The sequence below is a fragment of the Cervus elaphus genome, chromosome 18 (genome assembly GCF_910594005.1).
Source record: "Cervus elaphus chromosome 18, mCerEla1.1, whole genome shotgun sequence".
Classification (NCBI taxonomy): Eukaryota; Metazoa; Chordata; class Mammalia; order Artiodactyla; family Cervidae; genus Cervus; species Cervus elaphus.
In genome coordinates, this window is record NC_057832.1 from 33407888 (window position 1) to 33428941 (window position 21054).

The 21054-nt window shown below is 35.2% G+C and overlaps 1 protein-coding gene across 3 annotated transcripts in view; it reads right to left on the reverse strand.

The window, feature by feature from the left end:
• Nucleotides 1-21054, reverse strand: part of AGMO (alkylglycerol monooxygenase) — a 373576-nt gene that overhangs the window by 294586 nt on the left and 57936 nt on the right. The gene's annotated exons all lie outside the window — the stretch shown is intronic.

A 21054-nucleotide genomic window follows, 5' to 3' on the forward strand; every position in this document is an offset into this window, starting at 1 on the left:
AGAACTTGGAAAAACATTTTACTGACTAAATCAGCAAAAGGATGTTATAAAAGGATGCACCTCAGAAACAGCCAAATGGAAGAGACGCACAGGCCAAGGCATAAGGAAAGAAGACAGAACGTCTGTGCCCTCTCACCATTTCTCCCCAAACCTCCTCAGTATCAGCAACACAGAAGCTCTCTGAACTCTCTCCTTTTAGTTTCTTTTTCCATATACAATTTATTTTTAATTATGATGCATTTATACAGCATTTAAGTACACACACTCCTCTCATGCAATTTAATCTGATTCATGTATTCACAATTTTTATCAAGATTTTAACTTCAGCAAAATGCCAACAATATCATATATGCTAAACATGAAGTCTATAAAGTTTACACAAACCTATAAAATATTACATCCAAATTCATGTTTGAATTAAAATGCTATGAACTGATTTGCATGTATTAAAATATACTAGCTGTATATTATCAAGCAAGCATTCTGCAAATATTCAAAATATTTTGCAAATATTATAATTTTGGATTCCTTAATATTATGAGGAAAGAAATCTCATCTCACCAAATAAAACACTGTGATTTATCTGCATTTTCAGAATTATATACTGGTTGACTTGACTGTAACATCAATGTCATCTTATTAACAGAGGCTTCATTACAAGGGTATTTAAGGAATGTTGTAGGTATGTAATAACAACTGAAGTCAGTCTCCAGTCCCTTCTCTTCTGGAAGTTCTGGGGGTGGGACTGGAAATCCCCTAAACAGGAGCAAAGACCAAATATATATATTTCTTATTATAAAACACAATATCACAGTATATATTTATATATCATATATATAGACACTATAAATTTATATATATTATTAATAATATGCATATGTGAGTGTACTTACTTATGTATTTGCTAATATTAATTCTTATTAGCAAGAGTTTATATTTGACTTGCTTTTCAAATAATGCCTGAAGCTTACACAAGTTTGTGGATTGGAGTAAAGAAGGTAGAGATGAGTGACCTTAATATTCAGTTTTTCCTCTAAAACTCAATACTATCACTGCAAACTGAGAAAATTTGCTAAAATAATGACTTTCTTGCTATATTCAATATTTTTATATCAATTAAATATCACAACAATAACTGAGTAAACTAAAATTCTATTTGCCTTAAAGGCTAACTTCTGTTTCCCTTTTCTTCTCAATTTGTGTAAATGTATACTCAGAACATGGTTAGGGAGTCAACGTTTCAAATGGGAATTTATGAGTTGTTTTCTTTGTATGTTACAAAGTAAGGACATAATAACTTGGTTGGCTTGAAAAATTACCACAGTATAAAATCATGAGGGAAGTTTTGAACACTCTCCACAGCTTCTCTTTACTCTTGGAAAGTAGCCTTGGTAGGAATAGGACTCTCATTGTTATGCAAAATAATGTTTTCTTGCATCTTTTATCTACTTCTCATTTTGGAAATGAGAACTTTTAGAACTCATTTTTTAAATATTTTAATATCTTACAACTTTTGTCTATTTGACAGCTGTTTTAAAAATCTCATTATGAATGTATAGTTTATTCCTCTGGTCAAAAGTTATGGAGATGAAACTTCTGATGAAATAAAACATTTGATATCACATTATCTTCATGTATATAACTGAGGAAAGTCAGTTAATATTCTATCCATCCCCATCCAACACAGATTTGTAATCAAGTAAAAGGTCATGTAAAGGCAATAATAACTACAACATCTATAAAACCAGTTTTAACAAAATGAATGAATGGATTGTACCACTCATGATCTGACTAAAGAGCAAGGAGTTAGAGAACTCACTGAAATTCAGCCACTGGCTGAGGCAGTTACTGACTGTGTAACCTTGAATGGTCAACTTAGCTCCTCATGAATTATGGGAAGAGACAGAGCCTGAACTAGGACCCTAAGAATGAAAAGAGATGGGGAGACTCAAGAAGTTCTTGTAGTTAATTGACAGGATTTTGTGACTGGCTGAATATGAAAGAGAATTAAAGAGGCAACACCTTAACCTGTGAGATGGCTTTCACATGGCAAGATAGTTTATAGAGAGATAAAATACCCAAGGAGAGTCTGGACAGAATAAGGTTTCATCTTGTCACACTTAAATTTTGAAGTGGCTAGAGGATATCAAAGAAATAATGTCTTGGATATACAGTTGATAATAGAAATCTAGATCTCAGGAGAGAGGGGTCGCATGAGGATTTGGATAACTGTAATGTTTAGCACACTTGGAAAGGCATCTAGAGAAAATCAATACAATGGAAGATCTTCAGGAATAGCTGACTTAATGGTAAATGGACCAAATAACAAAAACTCAATGGAAACAATGTTTAAGGTTTCTATTAACAACAACAAAAGGAATGGGGAATGACTAGAAAGAGTAGTGAAGATGTAGGAGACTCAGAAGTGTCATGAAATAGAAGGCAGACACGCTGGAAAGAGGGGGGAGTATGGAAAGAGATCAAATAAAATAAGGGATATACGGCATGTAATTTAATCATTAGGAGATCTCTTTGAACTTTTATAGGAAGACTCCGGTAGAGTGTTGGAAAGGGAAACTAGATGGGACAGCTTTGAGAAGCATATTGCAAGAAATTTGAAAGTGAAGAGATATAACATTCATAGTCAAAACAGTCATATTAGCATGACTTCAGTTTTTTCAACACATTAAAAAGTTTTACCTATTACAGGGGCTTATAAAGCTTCCAAAGTAAGAAATAATAGACTCTATCTGTTTCTCTAATCTTACAGCTTCAGGTATCCATAATTAGGATGCCAGCAGATTGACTTTAACAAATTAGAATATCAATTTGAAGTCTTATTATATTAAAGGTGGGAATAGTTTAGAATACTATAATGTGACCTAAGTGAAACTGCTCCTCTCAAACCTATGTAACACCAAAACTAAACTTTGAGTAACCTAAGATCACTTAAAAATCTTTGCTATTTTTTCACTGTTATTACTTTTGAAGTTTTAATTCCCAAGGACAGAAACTAAAAGAACATAAATACTTAATCTTATATACATACAGAGCTTTTTAGAATACTCATACATACAAATATTTATTTCAAATGTATTCTTTTTTTTGAGGGAGTGAATGAATAGGTAACATTTCTTTTTCTTACATATGGCATGCATATATTTTTATGAATAACTAAATATATTCATAATCTTAGACTCAAACTGTATATATTTTAAAAGAATAACCAGGTCCTTCAGGGACAAACAGCTGCCTCTGAGTAAAAATTAAGTGCTTGTGGGGATATATCTGCCCTCTGGATTTTGTGATATATTGCAACTCCAACACATTCAGATGAACACATTTCCCTAAGTGGCTTATTTATACCTCTAGACTAGTGTGCACATAAATCAGAATCATACCCAATTGTCATCATTATCATTTCTCCATTTCCTTTATAATTCTTCGTATTGATATTGCACACTGGTATGATCTCACAACTTTGCAAGCTGGAGATGAGATATTAAATACCATGGCCATTAGTGGACAGAGGTAATACACTGAAGTACAGGACTTTAAACTTAATATTCTCTGACTTCATCACATTTCTAGCCATAAACTGTGATACTAATAGTACCCAAAAAAAATGAGATAATAATTATGGGTCTACATGGAACCTCTTATGAGCCTATTCTATTCTGTATAAAAATGAGATCATGGCCCAGGATACTCCTTTCTGCTTTAATTATCAATGAATAATGTCACGACTGTAATGTCTCAGCCATACTTGGCAGGGCATGAAGGGGAATCTTCACTCTTGAAAGTTGTTTAGTAGCTTACCTATAAATGAGGATTACCTCCACACTATAGCAGCATTGTTTCAGAGACAATGTTAACTTTGTGATTAATGAGGTGATGGATGAGGCACATATGACTGTTTCCAGGTTCATTCCAGCATTTTTCTTAACTTCAACCCCAGCCAACACTGTCAGCACGAATGACAAGATGACCAGATAATGTTTCACCTGCAAGTTGGGATCTTGACTGCAATTTTAAATTTCCAAAACTTCCACAAGGCACAGCTCTTATGCAAAGCCAAAAATTTTTTCTTTTCTTTCAAAAAGCTTAAAAACAAATGGGACAGCAAATCTCTGAGGAGGAAAAGCAGCAGTTCAGTTTGCACTTTTGGAAGTCATGTAAGTATAGACTGATTAGCGGGGTGATTCAGCTGCACAGAGGCTAGAACATCCAAACAAGGAATTTTGTATTTTTTTAAAAAATGATAGAAGTGAATTTATACACAAAACAGAAATAGACTTACTTATGGCTACCAAAGGGGAAAGGTGCAGAGAGATGGACTGTAGCCCGCCAGGCTCCACTGTCCATGAGATTTTCAGGCAAGAATACTGGAGTGGGTAGCCATTCCCTTATCCATAACATATACACACTACCATATATAAAAGAGATAACCAACAACATCCATAAGCACAAGGAACATATACTCAATATTGTGTAATAACCTAAAAGGGAAAACAGTCTGAAAAAGAATCTGTATCACTGAATCACTTTGCTGTACATCTGAAACACAGGATTGTATATCAATTTTACTTCAATAAAAAAAATAAAGTACCAAAAAAAAAAGAATTCTAACAATAAAGATGAGCCTGATTCTGAATGACCTATCTATTCAAAATGCTTGAGCCCACAGATGTTGATGAAAAGTTTTTGAAAGACGTATTGAATTTTAGCATCTTGCAATATGCTCTCAAGTCTTTGAAGTTAAGGACTATGATGATTCAAACCTCTAACCTTCACAGCACCTTCTATACGGTGCTCTGGACCACTCAGATGTATGCACGTAGAAAATTATTTTAACCCATTCCCCTTCTATGAAATGACAGTACAGAACTAAAGCTGGAATATCTTTAGCATGCTGAAACACCATAGAATCATAATGTTTTAGAATTGAGACCAGACTTTAGATGTCACCCAGACCTTCAATTTTACACATAAGAAAGTGAAATGAAGTACTGACTTGAAAATTGTCACACAGTCCTGTCGTAAAATCACAGGAAGAACCTGATGTCACAATTATAAAATATTTTTATTGTGAAAATGTACTTGTTTTATGTTTAATAACTTTAATATGCTCATATATCTTGACAATATTTAAAGGAATTTTGTCATGGTGATGTTGACGTGTAGGTTGTGCCAATCACTATTGGTGTACATTGTAAACATACATTATGAAACCAAAATATTCCATCTTTCTATGTGAATGAATTATTTTATAAGATAACTGAGCATGTGTAATGTGATTAAAAGTAGACCTAAAAGTAATGTATGAATGCCCATTTAGAACAAACCTGAGTAGGAAACCAAACAATAGGAGATCTGGCGTCCTACTTTTACAGTTCCAAACTATTAACTGAACTCTCTACATGTTTATCACATATTTCACTAGCAGAGGCAAACCTAACTTTCCTCAGTGGAATATATTAAGATCTATAAATCTACAAATGAACTTGCTAAGAAGGAATTTAAGTGTGAAAGTGAAAGCGAAGTTGTTCAGTCATGTCCAACTCTTTGCGACCCCATGGACTGTAGCCTACCACACTCCTCCGTCCCTAGGATTTTCCAGAGAATACTGGAGTGGGTTGCCATTTCCTTCTCCAGAGGATCTTCTTCACCCAGTGATCGAACCAAGGCACATTGCAGGCAGACACTTTACTGTCTGAGCCACCAAGGAAGTCCTTTTAAGTGTATTAAATATAAATCAAATAATGTTTCTCCGCCTCATTTAGAATCTCTAATGTTGTAACTCAGCTAGACACGATTGTAGGCTAAAAAAGAAAGAAGGAAAATGATTTGAGAGGCAGGACTTAAAGAGGATTTAACCGAGCTGTAAATATAAATGGTTGTATTTTCCATATGAGATCTAAAAAAAAACAAACAAAAATTCATTTCTGTGAGCCCTGATTTTCAAACCCTGGGATAGAAATGCTTACAAATCATCACTTGGTAGAGCATCAGCAATGAATTGGAGTTTAATAAGCAAAGCAAGTGAGATGTTGAATCTGGTTCAAATTGGACTGAGGCAAAATTTCTAGGCAAGCCATAGAAGTGTTACTTTAAGAGGAAGCTTACTGATATAAATATGTACAAAGTAGAAATCTAATTTCACTTCTGGTTTGTTTTTAATCCTAAAGGGCTAGAAGATGACCTCAATTACTAAGAATCACTGCTGTTTGAATAAGCAGAGGATATTAAGAAGGAACTGTGGAAACCAAGGTAACAGTTTTCCAAAACAGGGTCTCACATTACGAAGATTTCTATGAGAGTACATTAATCCACACACGAATTGTATCACTCTTGACTTTTTACTGAAAGCAGTAAACTATAACACTCATGAAAAATTCAGTCTCTGAAGACAGTCTTTCCCTGGAATGCTTCTTCATGCCCCAATGTGTGGTTATTTGACAAGAAGATCCATGGAGGGCAGGACATGAAGAAAGGATATTGTTGTTTCATCTTCATCTTTCTAGGGGCATAAAGTGTATTATTTACGGCTTTCCTTGTGGCTCAGTAGTAAAGAATCCACCTATCGAGGCAGGAGATGTGGATTCTATCCCTGATCCAGGAAGATTCCCACATGCTGTGGAGCAACTAAAACCTGTGTGTCACAACTAGAGGGCCAGCACCTGGAGCCTGGAAGCTGCAATTCCTGAGTCCATGCTCCACAGCTACTGAACTCTGTGCAGAGAGCCCCTGCTCCACAACAAGAGAAACCACCATAAAGAGATGCCCGCACGCCACAACTCGAGAAAAACCCATGCAGCAACGAAGACCCAACGCAGCCAATAAATAAATTTAAAAAAAATTTTTTAAGTATATTATTTACTCTACAACTTTCTCCTTCCAATTGGATTCTTTTCAAAAACTGGGAGAAAAGTTATGAATCTGGGTTTGTGGTGGTAGTGGTTTTAATCTTTTTTGTTTTTCTTTTCTTATAAAGAGTTATTTCTGACTAGGTCCTAGGTTTGTGTTCTCTGAGAGGAGAATGAAATGCTGAAGAACCAAAGAGCCTTTGAAAACTGTTGAGAAGTCTATGCCTGCTGGACTTTAAAATATTTGACACCCATTTCCAAATATTGCAAAATACATGTAAAACAAAATGGGTGAAGGTTTGAATTATTTGAAGGACTTTACATGTCACATAATTTAATTCTTACAATAGCTGTTCAAAACCAACTTTATTATTATCATCCTCCCAATGTTATTCATGAGGAAATGGAAACAGAGACCCTCAAGTAACTTAATAAATGGGCTGGGATCTGAACCCCAAATTCTGAGTCTCAAGACTACTTCTTCATTAACCTGAGGGTGTACATACACAAAGGCCTCAGTCATCTAAGAGTGTTTTATTTTTCATTCAATCATATCAGTTTGTGCTAAACAAATTATGTATATACAACAAAAGTATGTCTGTCCTTAACTATCCATTCTAGAATGTGCTTTTTTTAAATGACAAATTCTTCAAACAGCTTTATGAGTTAGGTAAAGTTGAGAATCTCAGATTAAGAGAATGAATGAAACTTTGAAATAAAGCAATGAAGAAGAAAACAACCTAGAGCAATACATAAACAAGAAAGGATCACTTGGCTGCAGTTAACTGGATGCAACTGAAACAAGTAACTAAATTGGATTATAGAATTTTCCCCATAGAAAATAGCAGAGTGTTAATCGCTCATTCGAGTCCAACTCTGTGTGACTCTATGGACTGTAGCCTGCCAGGCTCCTTGTCCATGGAATTCTCAAGACAAGAATACTGGAGAGGGTTGCCATTCCCTTCTCCAATGGATCTTCCCAATCCAGGGACCAAACCGGGGCCTCCTGCATTGCAGGCAGATGAAAATAGCATAGGTTTGTGTCAAAAAATGTGCTACATACACATTCACTCCATCTTCTTGTATAATCCTACCATCATATACCATGATTTAACTAAATTCAGCAAAGCAGTGCACGGTGAATGTAAATGAGTAAGAAGTTAGGGCAGGGAAATGAGAAAACACTGTCTATTTGCCAGTAGAATATAAAGTTTCATAATTTATAGACTTTGAATGGAAAAAATAGGCAATTCTTGGAGGCCACCTAATATTTTAGGTGGCTGGTATCTAAAATGCCAATGAAGTATGACCAGTTCCCAGTGAGTCAGTAAAATAACTTTTTTTCCTTAATGGACTCCAAATTTCTTAGCATTAACTATCACAAGAAATAGTATTACCTTGATACTAGACCCTCAAAAATGATGTTTCCTTTCTTTTTTAATTTTATGTCTCTTCTTCAGAATCACTGCTATGAAACTGGTTTTTTCATACATGAAAGCAGTAGAAAGATTAAGTCAATTTCAGATTTTTAAGTCAAAAGTCTAACAGAGTAAAAAGGCCAGTATACTTAGCAAGCAATTTTAAGTTATTTACCTAAATGTCAACATTCTCCCACAGTCATTCCATTTTTAAAATAATGCACACGTCAGCTCACTCCTTCCCTGTCTCTGCTTTGAAAGCTATAATTTTAACTTGGACTTCACACTTGAAACTTTGACAAAATGTAGGAATCATCATGAATAATCCATAAAGACAACTTTTATAGGTGATAACCTAAAGCTTTGTTGCCCCGGAATTTCTGTGTGGTATTATTCAAAGTTTGAAATTGCCTTCTACGCACCCATTTAAAAACGTTACAACTGTTCCAAGTGATGTCACTGCCCCTCAGGTTAGGGTAAGAAGACCAGTAGAGAAAAAGAGGTATTCTATACTTCTCAGGCATAATTCTGTCCTAAAATACACATGTCTATTCCTGACGGCTATTTAGCAGCATATTATAGAGAAAATAATATTTTATGAAAAGACCAGGAAGGCATTATTGTCTAAATGTATGGACTTGTCAATGTGGAACAAACTTTCCAAACTTTACTGAAAGGTGTTACGTGACCTAAACATTTCCAGTTGTAGCACATAGCTGCATGGCGTTATAGCGGCTTAAGCTACAGCAGGAAACCACAAACAGCTGAGTCCTCCTTCCACAAAGGCTGTGAATCCAAAAACTGACTGCAAGTCAGAATCACCTCAGAACATTAAACCAGTATAGATATCTTGATCTTATACAGATTCAAGATTCCCTAATAACAGAGGTTATCATTCTGCTGCTCCTTCATGACTCTTGAGAATCTATATGAAAATACAAGTAAATAAAAACATAGCAGATGAATAAATACATAATCACAGATTCTGATTCCTAGCCAAATTTGAGACAGACTTCTGTGCTGGTCTTCTGTTGAACGTGAGTCACCTCGAAACCACTTTTTTATATTTTGGAGGAAATCCCAAAATATAAGATGGTGAACCCTTGAACCCTTCCCCCATATGTATTAAAGAGACATATAACCTCCAGAGAAATGCTCCATCTTTTACCAGCTACCATCCACTCATGGGAAAAATAAAGCCTGTTTGTAGGGATAGTTTAATCATACGTATGAATTAAATACAGCTCTAACCTTAATTGGAAAATAAGCATAGACAAGTGGAAAATCCTGAACTCTAAGTTAGGAGAAATTGAATTCATATACCTAATGCATTCCCTAATTTGATATATGACCTAAAGCATGTCACTTAATCCCTCCAGCCCTTTAATTCCTTCTCTATGAAATGAGAAGGTATGGTTTGGTCATCTCCAAGGGTCCTTCTCTAAGAGGAGGGACCACTTCTCTCAAGTATCCTTGAGGATATACTGAAGCACAAGGAGAAAGTTTCACTGTTTTTCTCCTTTCCAGACTCAGCGTGCAGCAGACTGTAAAGTGATCACTGAAGCAAACCAGCCAACACACTCTACAAAAACCAGAAGAGTGAGTCCAACACATGCTCACAACAGGCTGTGACTTTCCTGTCTGCTGACAGACATCAGATCTTGTCACTAGTACAGTCAATGGGGTGCAAAATCCTCTGGAATTTGCTGAACTGAACAGGACACCACACAGAACGATGGGAACCTCAGACACTAGCCATGGCATATGTTGTCAACGCTGATCGTGTTCCTGTTCTCACTCCTGGGCCAGCCAGAGAGTCTGTTACTTACATTAAAGACAAGACTCTTCGGATCAGTTCAAATCTCAAGTCATTCTTTTGACTTAATCAAGACCTCCTCTTTCATTTGTGAGTTAATGATTCGGTTTTTGAAAAATATATACCCCAGATAACCAACTTTATCTGAAAGTTAGGGCCCGAGACCTTAAATCCATCATGTGGTTCCACATCTGGGCTAAGTACTGGAAACGTAACTTTGTGCAATAACTTTACATCCTATGATGTCAGACAAATGAGCTAATAACAGTGTGCCTGTGAGCAATGCAGCTCTGAGACTGAGGAAGTTAGACACACAATTGCTCATTCAGTTTTCATTAGAATCGATATACATATCCATAGAGACAAAGCAAAGATGCGCTGTTTTACACAACCATTTGCTCTGCAGAAATGACAGCCATTAAAAAACCTTTAATTGATATGGAAACTAGGGGGCAATCTAAAATAAGAGGCCCTTTTATGTTTGTGCTGCCAGAGTTTAAAATGACAAAAGTGAAATGAGGAAAGATCAGGAAAAGGAAGAAGCCAATCAGAGCACAGAATCAGAACCCCAAAAAACAGAATGAACCTAATACAAACATGGGTGATGTGAGGCTCAGCGTGAATCCATAGATTTCTAAAGCTGGAAAGGCCCGAGAAAGACCTAGAAGAAAATGAGTCGCTGGGACATTAGGTGATTTGCTTAAATTCATAGGACTGGAACCAGAAGCCCTGGACTCCTGAGCCCATGTTCTTTCTACTGCAGTCCATAGCTACAGTTTTAGGTTACTAAGTAGCTCCACAGAATACGCACGGCTCAAAACAGAAAAAGGTTACCTTTTTTTGTTTTTTCATGGGCTACCACAGGATGAAAACAAAGAAGTGATGGACGGTGGTTTAGGTTGGAACACTGGCGGACATAATTATGTGGGAGTCATTCAAATGAAAATTGACCTTTCCTGTTAGGCATCTTGCATTCCTGCAGTCCATCTGCACTGAGGGCTTACCTTGTGCCTGGGCATTTCCTCCCTATAAAGAGGACAGGAATATAAATAGATGGCTGCAAAAAGTAGATGGTAGGAGTAGTGATAAGAAGTTAGTAAAAGGGCTGGAATTGTAAGAAGGACCCAGATTACGAAGAAGTTGTCCTTGATAGAAACTTTCAACAGCCAAGGGTCAGTAGATGACTTTAAGCAAAAAGTGACTTGAACAGGTTTATTTAGGAAAATTACTCTGGCTCCTTGACAAGGTAAGTAGAAAAGAGAAGAGAAGAGAGCAAGGTGACCACATCAGAAGCAGTTACCATAGCCTGAGAAGATAGTGAGCTTAAAAGAAAACAGATACAAAAATGATTGCATCAGTAGTTATTTCTGAGATGGAGATGTTAGTCTCGCGTAATAATTAGAAAGTGATTGTAAATTGCTCATGCATGGAGTAAAGGAAAGTTCTTTTTTCCAGATTAAAGTACGAGTGCTTAAGTCATGTGGAAGAAAGTACAGGTTTATGAGCACAGAGAAGCTCTGATCAGGCATCTTTAGTTTAAAATTCTGAGAGAAAAATAGCTTTGTCAGTTGAAGATACCTTCCTAAAGTTTGTAGTGGGGGATGGAGTAGGAATGGGAATTGGGTAGCCTTTAGCATGTAGCTACTGTCATGGTGGGTAAAGGAGAGTTACAGATACGGAGAAAATCATATCATTGCATAGAATAAAGAATCATACCGTTTCTTATCACTAAGTCGCAAATTAATAACCAGATATTACAAGCAGGGTAAGATCAGATTAAAATTAGTTGCCCTTATTTGGCTGGAATTCTCCTGGTTCCATACTAATTCAAACACTTCTTCAAATTAGTTGATTCATTAGGATCACACTATAAAACACTTTTAGATGGAAAATTTTATTTTCCATTTCATAAGAAAAGTTTATTGTTTGAATCTTACAATCCATATTTTTCTGAGTCTTTACTATTACATATATATAATGTGTATATATATATATATTATAAAAGTCACCTGCTATTGCCACAAGAAGGTGCTGGTAATTGTTTGAAGCCTCAATCAAGTCCCACCTAAGGTTAAAGTGAGAACTAAGTGTGTTGGTCATGATGACAGAATTATTGAATTATTCATTAATAAATCCTCCCAGCCAAAGGCTCTCAGGTGTCACAGAGACATGGAAGCAGAGATAGCAATAATATATATTGTGACATCATCACAAGACTGGACTCGAAGGAAAATTACTTCTAGATTTTAATAGTTTCTCTTCACTGCTTTAGAGGGAAATATTGGCGTATAAAAGGAAAAGGAAATAGGGGAGAAAATATGACGGTTCTGAGTACAAAATATTTTATTGCAGAGATCCTATCCATTTCTAATAATGGGAAGGCCTGGAAAAGTGCTGTGGAAAAGTCAGTAGGAAAGGAGCTTGAGAACACTTTGAGAGTGACATAAGTGTTGGGAGTTACCACCAAGTCCTTGAACTGCTGCCAAAGAGAGCAAAGCCTAACGCGAAGAAGAGCGAGATCGTTTCCTTGATGCTAGAAAGTCGTAAAGCATGTCTAACAATAGAGAGGAATATTTCATAATGAAAAGAAGATCAATCCATAAAGAAACTATAACTGTCTTAACTGTATATACCTAATAGGACAGCTTTCACTGACAGAGTAGCAGTGACATATATAAATTACCATGTGTAAAACAGATAGCTAATGGGAAGCTGTTGTATTTAGCTCAGGGAGCTCAGATCAGTACTCTGTGGTGATCTTGAGGGCTGGGACTCGGTGGGGTGGGAGGGAAGCTCAAGAGGGAGGGATGTATACACACATATAGCTGATTCACTTTGTTGTACAGAAAACAACTGAAACAACAATGTAAAGCAACTATGCTCCAATTTATAAAACAAAAACACTTTACCAGACCAATCAAAAAAAAAAAAAAAACAAAAGAAAGAAAATGACAGAAATAAAAGATGAAATCAATCTGTATTCAGACTTGGATATTTAACATACCTTTCAATAACTGATAAGACAAGTAGACAAAAAAAAAATCTTAGTAAGGATACAGAAATTAGATCAACTTTGTGCATTTTATCATTTAGGATCCACTACTACAGAATTCAATTCTTTTCGAGAACTCCTGTTGTAATTTGGGGGCTAACTGCTGGACCATAACCAAGTTAAATAATTTTCAAAAGACTGACATAGTACAGAGCATGTTCTCTGAACACAGCAATTAATCTAGAAATCAGTAAGAAAAATCTAACTAGAAAACTACCAACTGGAAATTAAGCAATACACTTATAAGTAACACAGTGATGCAAGAAGTCACAACAAACTGAATGATAATAAAAACATAAATCATACATTGTGAGATAAATATAAAGCTGTGTTTTGAGTATAATTTATAGTTTTAGTGCACAAAAAAGGTTAAAAATCAATGATTATAAATATTTACATTAAAAAGTTAAAAAAATAAAATTAAGCTGAGAAGAAAAAGAAGAAAATAATGACAGGAAGACAGAAATAAAGGAAACATAAACATACAGAAGAGATTAAATTAAACCAACAGATATTCCTATGAAAAAATTTGAAAAAGTGGTATACCAGAAGTAAGATTGATCAAGAAAATTATAAGGAAGGCATACATTACCTACATAGGAAATAAAAAGAAGATATTCTGAAGTGTACAGTTTTCAAAACAATGTCAATAGGATGACATTATAAATAGTTTCACTGCAACATATTTTTTAAGCTGAGAGGAAAAAGAAGAAAATAATGACAGGAAGAGCAGAAATAAAGGAAACATAAACATGCAGAAGAGATTAAATTAAACCAACAGATATTCCTATGAAAAAAATTGAAAAAGTGGTATGCCAGAAGTAAGATTGATCAAGAAAATTATAAGGAAGGCACACATTACCTACATAGGAAAGAAAAAGAAGATATTCTGAAGCCTACAGTTTTCAAAACAATGTCAATAAGATGACATTATAAATAGTTTCACTGCAAGTTTAGATAAACTGAACAAATACCTAGAAGAAAAAATCTATGGGAAAGAAAACAATAATTAGAACATCTTAGAGTTGTATATTTCCTAAGGAAATTAAATCTACAGTTAGAAACTGCCCCAAACTAAATATCCAGCCCCAGATGTTTTCATGAATGAATTCTATCAATCAGTAAGGATGAAATAGTGCCAAATTTAAACACTAGAACTCTATATACTACAAAAAGCAAGAATACTTCCCATTTTTATTTTGTGGTAGCATTTCTTCTGTACCAAATTCTAAAAGTAAAATTGTAAAAAAGGAAAATAATACGGCAAAATCTACACAAATAGATGGAAAAAAAAAAAACTAAAATATGAGATGGAGAAGAAAGGTAATATCACATACTTAAAAACATTACTGAGGACCAACTTGTTTAATAGGTCTTATGATTTCTATTCAGCTAGGTTTACACGTGAATGAAATGTGTATGAGGTGGATGAGAAGTACTAGATGCCAGAAGCTACAGAAGTAAATGAGAGAATTTATAGGACAAAGTGATATGAGTACAGAGAGAGACAAGAAAGATGGTGATCAGAAGATGATGCTTTAAGTATGGGAAAACGTGAGAAGATTTTAAAGAGACAAAAAGAGAGAGATCAAGACTCATGGCCAACAATGTCAGTTCAGAGGATAAAAACAAACCCAAGAAACCCATACATTTTTGTTTACTAAGCTTTTTACTATGTTTAAGTGAAAACTGATCAGACCCACAGAAGGGGGTACAAAAAAAAGAGTAGGCGGAGGCTTGGGGATGCTGGGGATCAGGCCTCCGGCACATCTGTGTAGTATTCCTGTTCTCATCCCAAGTCTTCCTCTTGCTCCTCAGTGCTTGTAGGGACAGCCAGATCAGATCTCCCCACAGCAGTGAGTTATTACGGCGACCAAAGGGTGAAGAGGGTGAGAGATAGGTCTGTATACAATGACCTTTATCTGTGGTCAGGAGCTTTTAGCAGGCTTCATCAATTTTCTCATGCTCAGCGGGGGTGTCTGGGGTGGTTTGTGCTGTGGTGACCAGGGAACCCTGTTCAGTGTTAACAAATGCACATTGTAGCTCACTTCTTAAAGAACAACACAGATATTTCTCCCACTTTAATGGGAGGTATGGGAAAAGTTGGAGTCTGATGGAGATTGATGACAGCCTTGGAAGAAAACTGAGATGACAAATTATAGGCTTCATACTCCTCACAAGGTACCCTCTGGATCACTACCAGGATTGTGTTACTCCTTCTATTTTTTTTTTTTTATTGAGGTATAGATGATTGTAACATTGCTTTAGTTTCTGGTGTACAGTAAATACATACATATGCATATTCTTTTTCATATTATTTACCATTATGGTTTATTACAGGACAGTGAATATAATTTCCTGGGTTATTCAGTAGGACCTCTATTTTATATATAGTAGTACATATCTGCTAATCCCAAACTCTTATGTTATCCCTTCTCTCTCCCCTTTCTTCTTTGGTAACCACAAGTATGTTTTCTGTCTGTGAGTCTGTTTCTGTTTCATAAATAAGCTTATCTGTATCACATTTTAGATCCCATGTATAAGTGATATCATGATATTTGTCTTTCTCTATATGACTTACTTCACTTGGCATGATAATCTCCAGGTCCATCCATGTTGCATCATTTCATTCTTTTTTTTTTTTTATGGCTGAGTAGTAATCCATATATGTCCACACACAGGTTTCCATGGTGGCTTAGACAGTAAAGAATCTGCCTGCAATGCAAGAGAGCAGGGTTCCATCCCTGGGTCAGGAAGATCCCCTGGAGAAGTGAATAGCGACCCACTCCAGTATATCTGCCTGGAGAATCCCATAGACAGAGGAGCCCGGCAGGCTGTAATCCATGGGATTCCGAAGAGTCAGACATGACTTAGCAACTAACACTTTCACTTTCATCCACACACAGATACCACATCTTCTCCATTCATTTGTCAATGGACCTTTAGGTTGCCTTGCCTATTTTAAATAGTGCTCCTATGAACTTAGGGGTGCATGTATATTTTCAAATTAGAGTTTTTCTCTGGATATATGCCCAGGAATGAGATGGCTAGATCACACGTCAACTCTGTTTTTAGTTTTTTAAGGCACCTCCATACTGTTTTCCATAGTGGCCACAGCAATTTATACTCCTACCAACAGTGTAAGTCCTTCTCACAGTTCTTATCATCAAGGAAGAGTAATTTTTTTTTTTTAATTTACAAACAAGGCTACATTCTCAGTGAAGCATGTTTCATCTCCTTGTATCAACCTCTCTTTGTGTGGGTGTGTGTGTGTGTAGGGTTTATTTGTGGCTCTAAGGAATGAAATATTCCAAGGTTATTGGTTTGGTACAGAGAAATTTTTGGGGGTAGTCTTAAGAGGAATTCAATTTTACTTAACTACATTTTTGCAATTTCTCTGTTTTGTAGGGTTAAAAAAATGCTTATCAAAAGGACTTATAAATTTAATATTCAGAATAGTATTACTGCAACACAACTGTTTTTCCCACTGTACCATGCAATCCATGTATTTGCTTCTTGCTGTATCATTTGCAGAGAACATATGTCACCTTTCATAGGTACAGAAGTGTTGCTATTCAATGTTTGCAAGCGTGGACTGTAAAACTGCTGGTTCAGTGTCTAGACTCCATCGCCCCACCTCAGTGATCTCTAGGAACACCTCAACACATGGTCTTCAGACACTCAGGAATGCAATTTGGATTTAGGAGGCAGAATGTTGTTTCTAGAAAGTGACGTGGCCTATGTACAGTTTCATCCTGTGATCCTGGGTTTATGAAAAACACTTTCTCAGGAATTGAACTATAAAAGTTTGAAAATATGACAACATCTACTAAATATGAACACATGGAGATTCTGCTTGACGCAGCAAAACATGCAAATGATTCTTGAATTTTTGTAAACCATTCTAAATAAACACGTAAGAGAAAAAAACCAAGTTGAGTTTGTGAAAAGGAAAATAGAGGCTGACAATATGTGGCAGTTAAAAAGAAATTGTGCTGTAACTAATTTAAGAAAAATTTAACTACATTATAAGAACCCAAGTATAAATACACCCTGCATGTTAATAGTGATTTTATTGTCATGGCAAATAAAATGAACAATGCTCATTTTAGATTTTTGGAAAAAAATATAGTATTTTTTTTATTTATATCTTATCTCAAAAAATCAAGATGATTTTGATTAAAACATGTCCTTCATAGGGAAAATGTCTTACTCACTGGGGGAAAAAAGTGGACAAAATCATTTTTCATGAAGTAATTTGCTTGCTCTACATTCTGCTTTAAAAAAATATATGCAAGTAAGACAAAAACAAAGAACCACTGACAAGAGTGTCTTTCTTTGCTGCCCTGTTTTCTTGACAACCACCAGGTACTTCCTCCATCCCTCCCATCCTCTGTGGAAGATCTGTTAAATCTCATTCAGCCTAAATACATTAAGAAAAGTTAAGAATTAATGAAAAGAACATGGAATTACTTTATTAGTAACTGCTCTAAAATTTACTCTAATCTATTACAGTTAAAATAATAGTAGATTAAAGTTTTTTAATAAAGAATTTAAATAAAGTGTATTTATGCTCCAATTTGGTTAAGACTTGAAAATGATTGTAAAAAATAATAAAAATGGAAAAATATAAATATGAAACACAACAGAATTATTGACAATGAAATTATAAGAGGAGTTAAGAGACTAGCCATGGAATGGAACACAGATAAGTCAAAAGCCATATATGATCATACAAGCTTTTGACAAGAGCATTTTATGATCTCCTGTGCTGACAAATTTAATTCAATGGTAAGTGAATATATTAAATTGAATAATGTACTTAAATTTTTAGAATTGAAAAGTATATATTTACTTTCATAATAAGTTTGGTATTTGATCAACTGGACAGTGGTTCTGCTTCTATGGCATCTTCTTTGGGCAATTTACTTAGATATACAATTACTTTTAAAAATATATTTTAAAAATACAAATTTCCCAACACATAAGAATTAGTTCTCTCCTGAAATACTATGAAAAACAATGAGAAAATTTACTATTCTATTTAAATATATTTCATAACCACAACTTTTATTTTACATTTAAATTATTTTTACCAAGTATTGTCAGATATTTGAAGGGAAAAAGTATATAAAATAGGCATAGCTTTCCAATTAAAACTATATTCAGAGGTTTTAAAAATATTTGAAAACATTTTATAAATTCTTGGGAAGTCAATTCCAGTTAAAATATATTTTTCACTTACAATGTGATTAAAACAGACACAAAATAGTACATTAGCTTCTGAGGATAATGACCTAACAAATTAAAACTCTTAAAAAAGAAAAAAAGTAAAGAGCAAGAATTAAAATGCTCAGTCATCAGTGGTTTCTTCCCTTGATGATATACTTATAATTTCCCCCAAGATCTGCTTAGAATGAAGCTCTGTTTCTAACAAGGGAAGGAAGTGGCATTTTATTACTGGCCCATACACAGGGAACAAGGCATAAAGCCCCTAAGTTTATTGAAATGTGGAACACATTTACCCCAACTTCCAAAGGCTATTCAACTTCAGCTTCAGCTTAACAAAAGGTAGAAAGTGGTTTTTGAATATCATACTCCTAGTGAATCCATTTAGCCTAGATTATTAAAGATGCTCTTTGGAATTGTAGTTTCCCAGGCAAATTATTTGTTTAATAGTTTGACTCGTTGATCATTCCCAACAGGTACATATAGCCAGATATCTAGTACAAAAGAGGAGGGCTTTTGTTTTGTTTTCATTTTGTTTTGCAGGGAAACATACTAAAAGGGATCCTGACGTTTGTCATACTCTCCATCTTCACAATAATATATTTTGGTAATGTCTGAAAATGATTTTAAGCAACCAGACTCAACAAATTTTAAACAAGCCCATTCTTGACATTATTATATAACATAAACCTGTTTAGCAAAGCATGGGAAATTACTGGGCTTGGATCTAACCTTAGAATATCATTAAGAATCACATCACGTACTTCATCTAAACTGCAAAGCACCTTAGTAGGTACATAATAAATATTTAAAAATATTTGAATTTGGATTTCCACAAACTATTTCTGGGATAGTTTAAACTGCCAGCAGGAAATATTACATCTTAACTTTCTCATACCCAACTGCTGCTAAGTCACTTCAGTCGTGTCCGACTCTGTGCGACCCCATAGACGTCAGCCCACTAGGCTCCCCCATCCCTGGAGTTCTCCAGGCGAGAACACTGGAGTGGGTTGCCATTTCCTTCTCCAATGCATGAAAGTGAAAAGTGAAACTGAAGTCGCTCAGTTGTGTGCGACTCTTTGTGACCCCATGGACTGCAGCCTACCAGGCTCCTCCATCCATGGGATTTTCCAGGCAAGAGTACTGGAGTGGGGTGCCATTGCCTTCTCTGCATGCCCAGCTACAGGTATATAAAAACACCTTCTGCTGTGACCCTTACACTATCTGTAAATAATAACAGAAATATAATTTGTGCTAGTAATAATATATTTTAAAATGGATGGAAACAAATGACAATATTTGATAAACTGTACGGTAAGTTGGTTTATTAAAACTAAAGATTTCTAATCAAATAAAAGGGTTTGGGAAATAGTTACAATGTAACATTATCAGTTTATCCTTGCTTTCATTTGTAATAATTGATAAAATATAGAGATTTCAACAAATTATATACTGTGTCTTCAAACTGTGACCACTACTATAAAAAAGGTGAAGTATGTAGTTTGTCATGATTGTCTTTGAATTCAGGAAAAGCTCTTGATCATGTTCAACATAAATAAGTGAGAAACATTACTTTCACAATGTCCATAATATAACAAAAAATAATCAATATTTATTATAAGTTTGTGTAGAATTTTAGGAAGCCTTTCATCAGGGAAAGAAAACTCCAAATGACAATAAAAATGGTCTAACTTTAAGAATTTTCCTTAATGCAGAAGAAAAAGAAGAACCTGAAATTAAAACTGTTATTAGAAGCAGTTGAAAGCAGGCAGGAACTGAAGCTGGGCCTTTCAGTCTTGGCTATTGTTATATTATTGCAGAGTCCCATAGGCAATCCTCACATGTACAGTACATCCTGGATCTTTCGGTTCTTTTGTCCGCCCTCCAACCTGCACGGCCAGGAACCTTCAGCCAGGAAAGATTTATGGAGCTCCCACTAACGGGGTCAACCCTGTTTTATCACCAGAGGCCTTCTTCGTAAAAATAATAACATCCATCTACAGCTCTGTTGGGCCGATTCTCTTGGCACCAACATTTTGTGTTTATCTTAACAACCAGTGTACACTCAAAGCCCCTGGTTGCAATGAGCACGGTCATCAATTCTGCTGGGCACAGTAGCCCTGACTCCTGTGGTTTGTCAGCCCAATGTCATCTAAGGTAATGAATAGTTCAGAGTGTGTGTCCACTTCAAAAGGCTGATAGGGTTTGCAGTTTGAGGTGAAGATCGTGATTTTTAGGAAGAAGAATTTGCAACAAAGAAAGCAAACCTACTTCAGTATAATTATGAGTAAATGACCTCAGTTACAATGGTGACAATTTAAAATACTACAGAAAACTAACTGGAAGAAAGCTAAAATATATTTTTTTAAAATCACTTTTAGAACTGCTGCTACTCCATGCACGTGGCACTCAGAATTAAAAGATGTCTAATTTGAGGGTATTTATCAACAAGTTATTTCAATGTAATCTTTGTTCTACCTTTAGAAGGCTTCCCTAAGCCATTTTAAAATATTAGATTTATATAAAAATAGTCTCCTGAGTTGTAAACATTACATACTTTTAGAGGAGCAAAACTCACTTTTAGCAATTTAGTACTTGGGATATTTTATGGATCAACTAAATTATTGTTTCTGAAATGTTGATAATTTATTTAAATCATTCCTTTTACTTGCT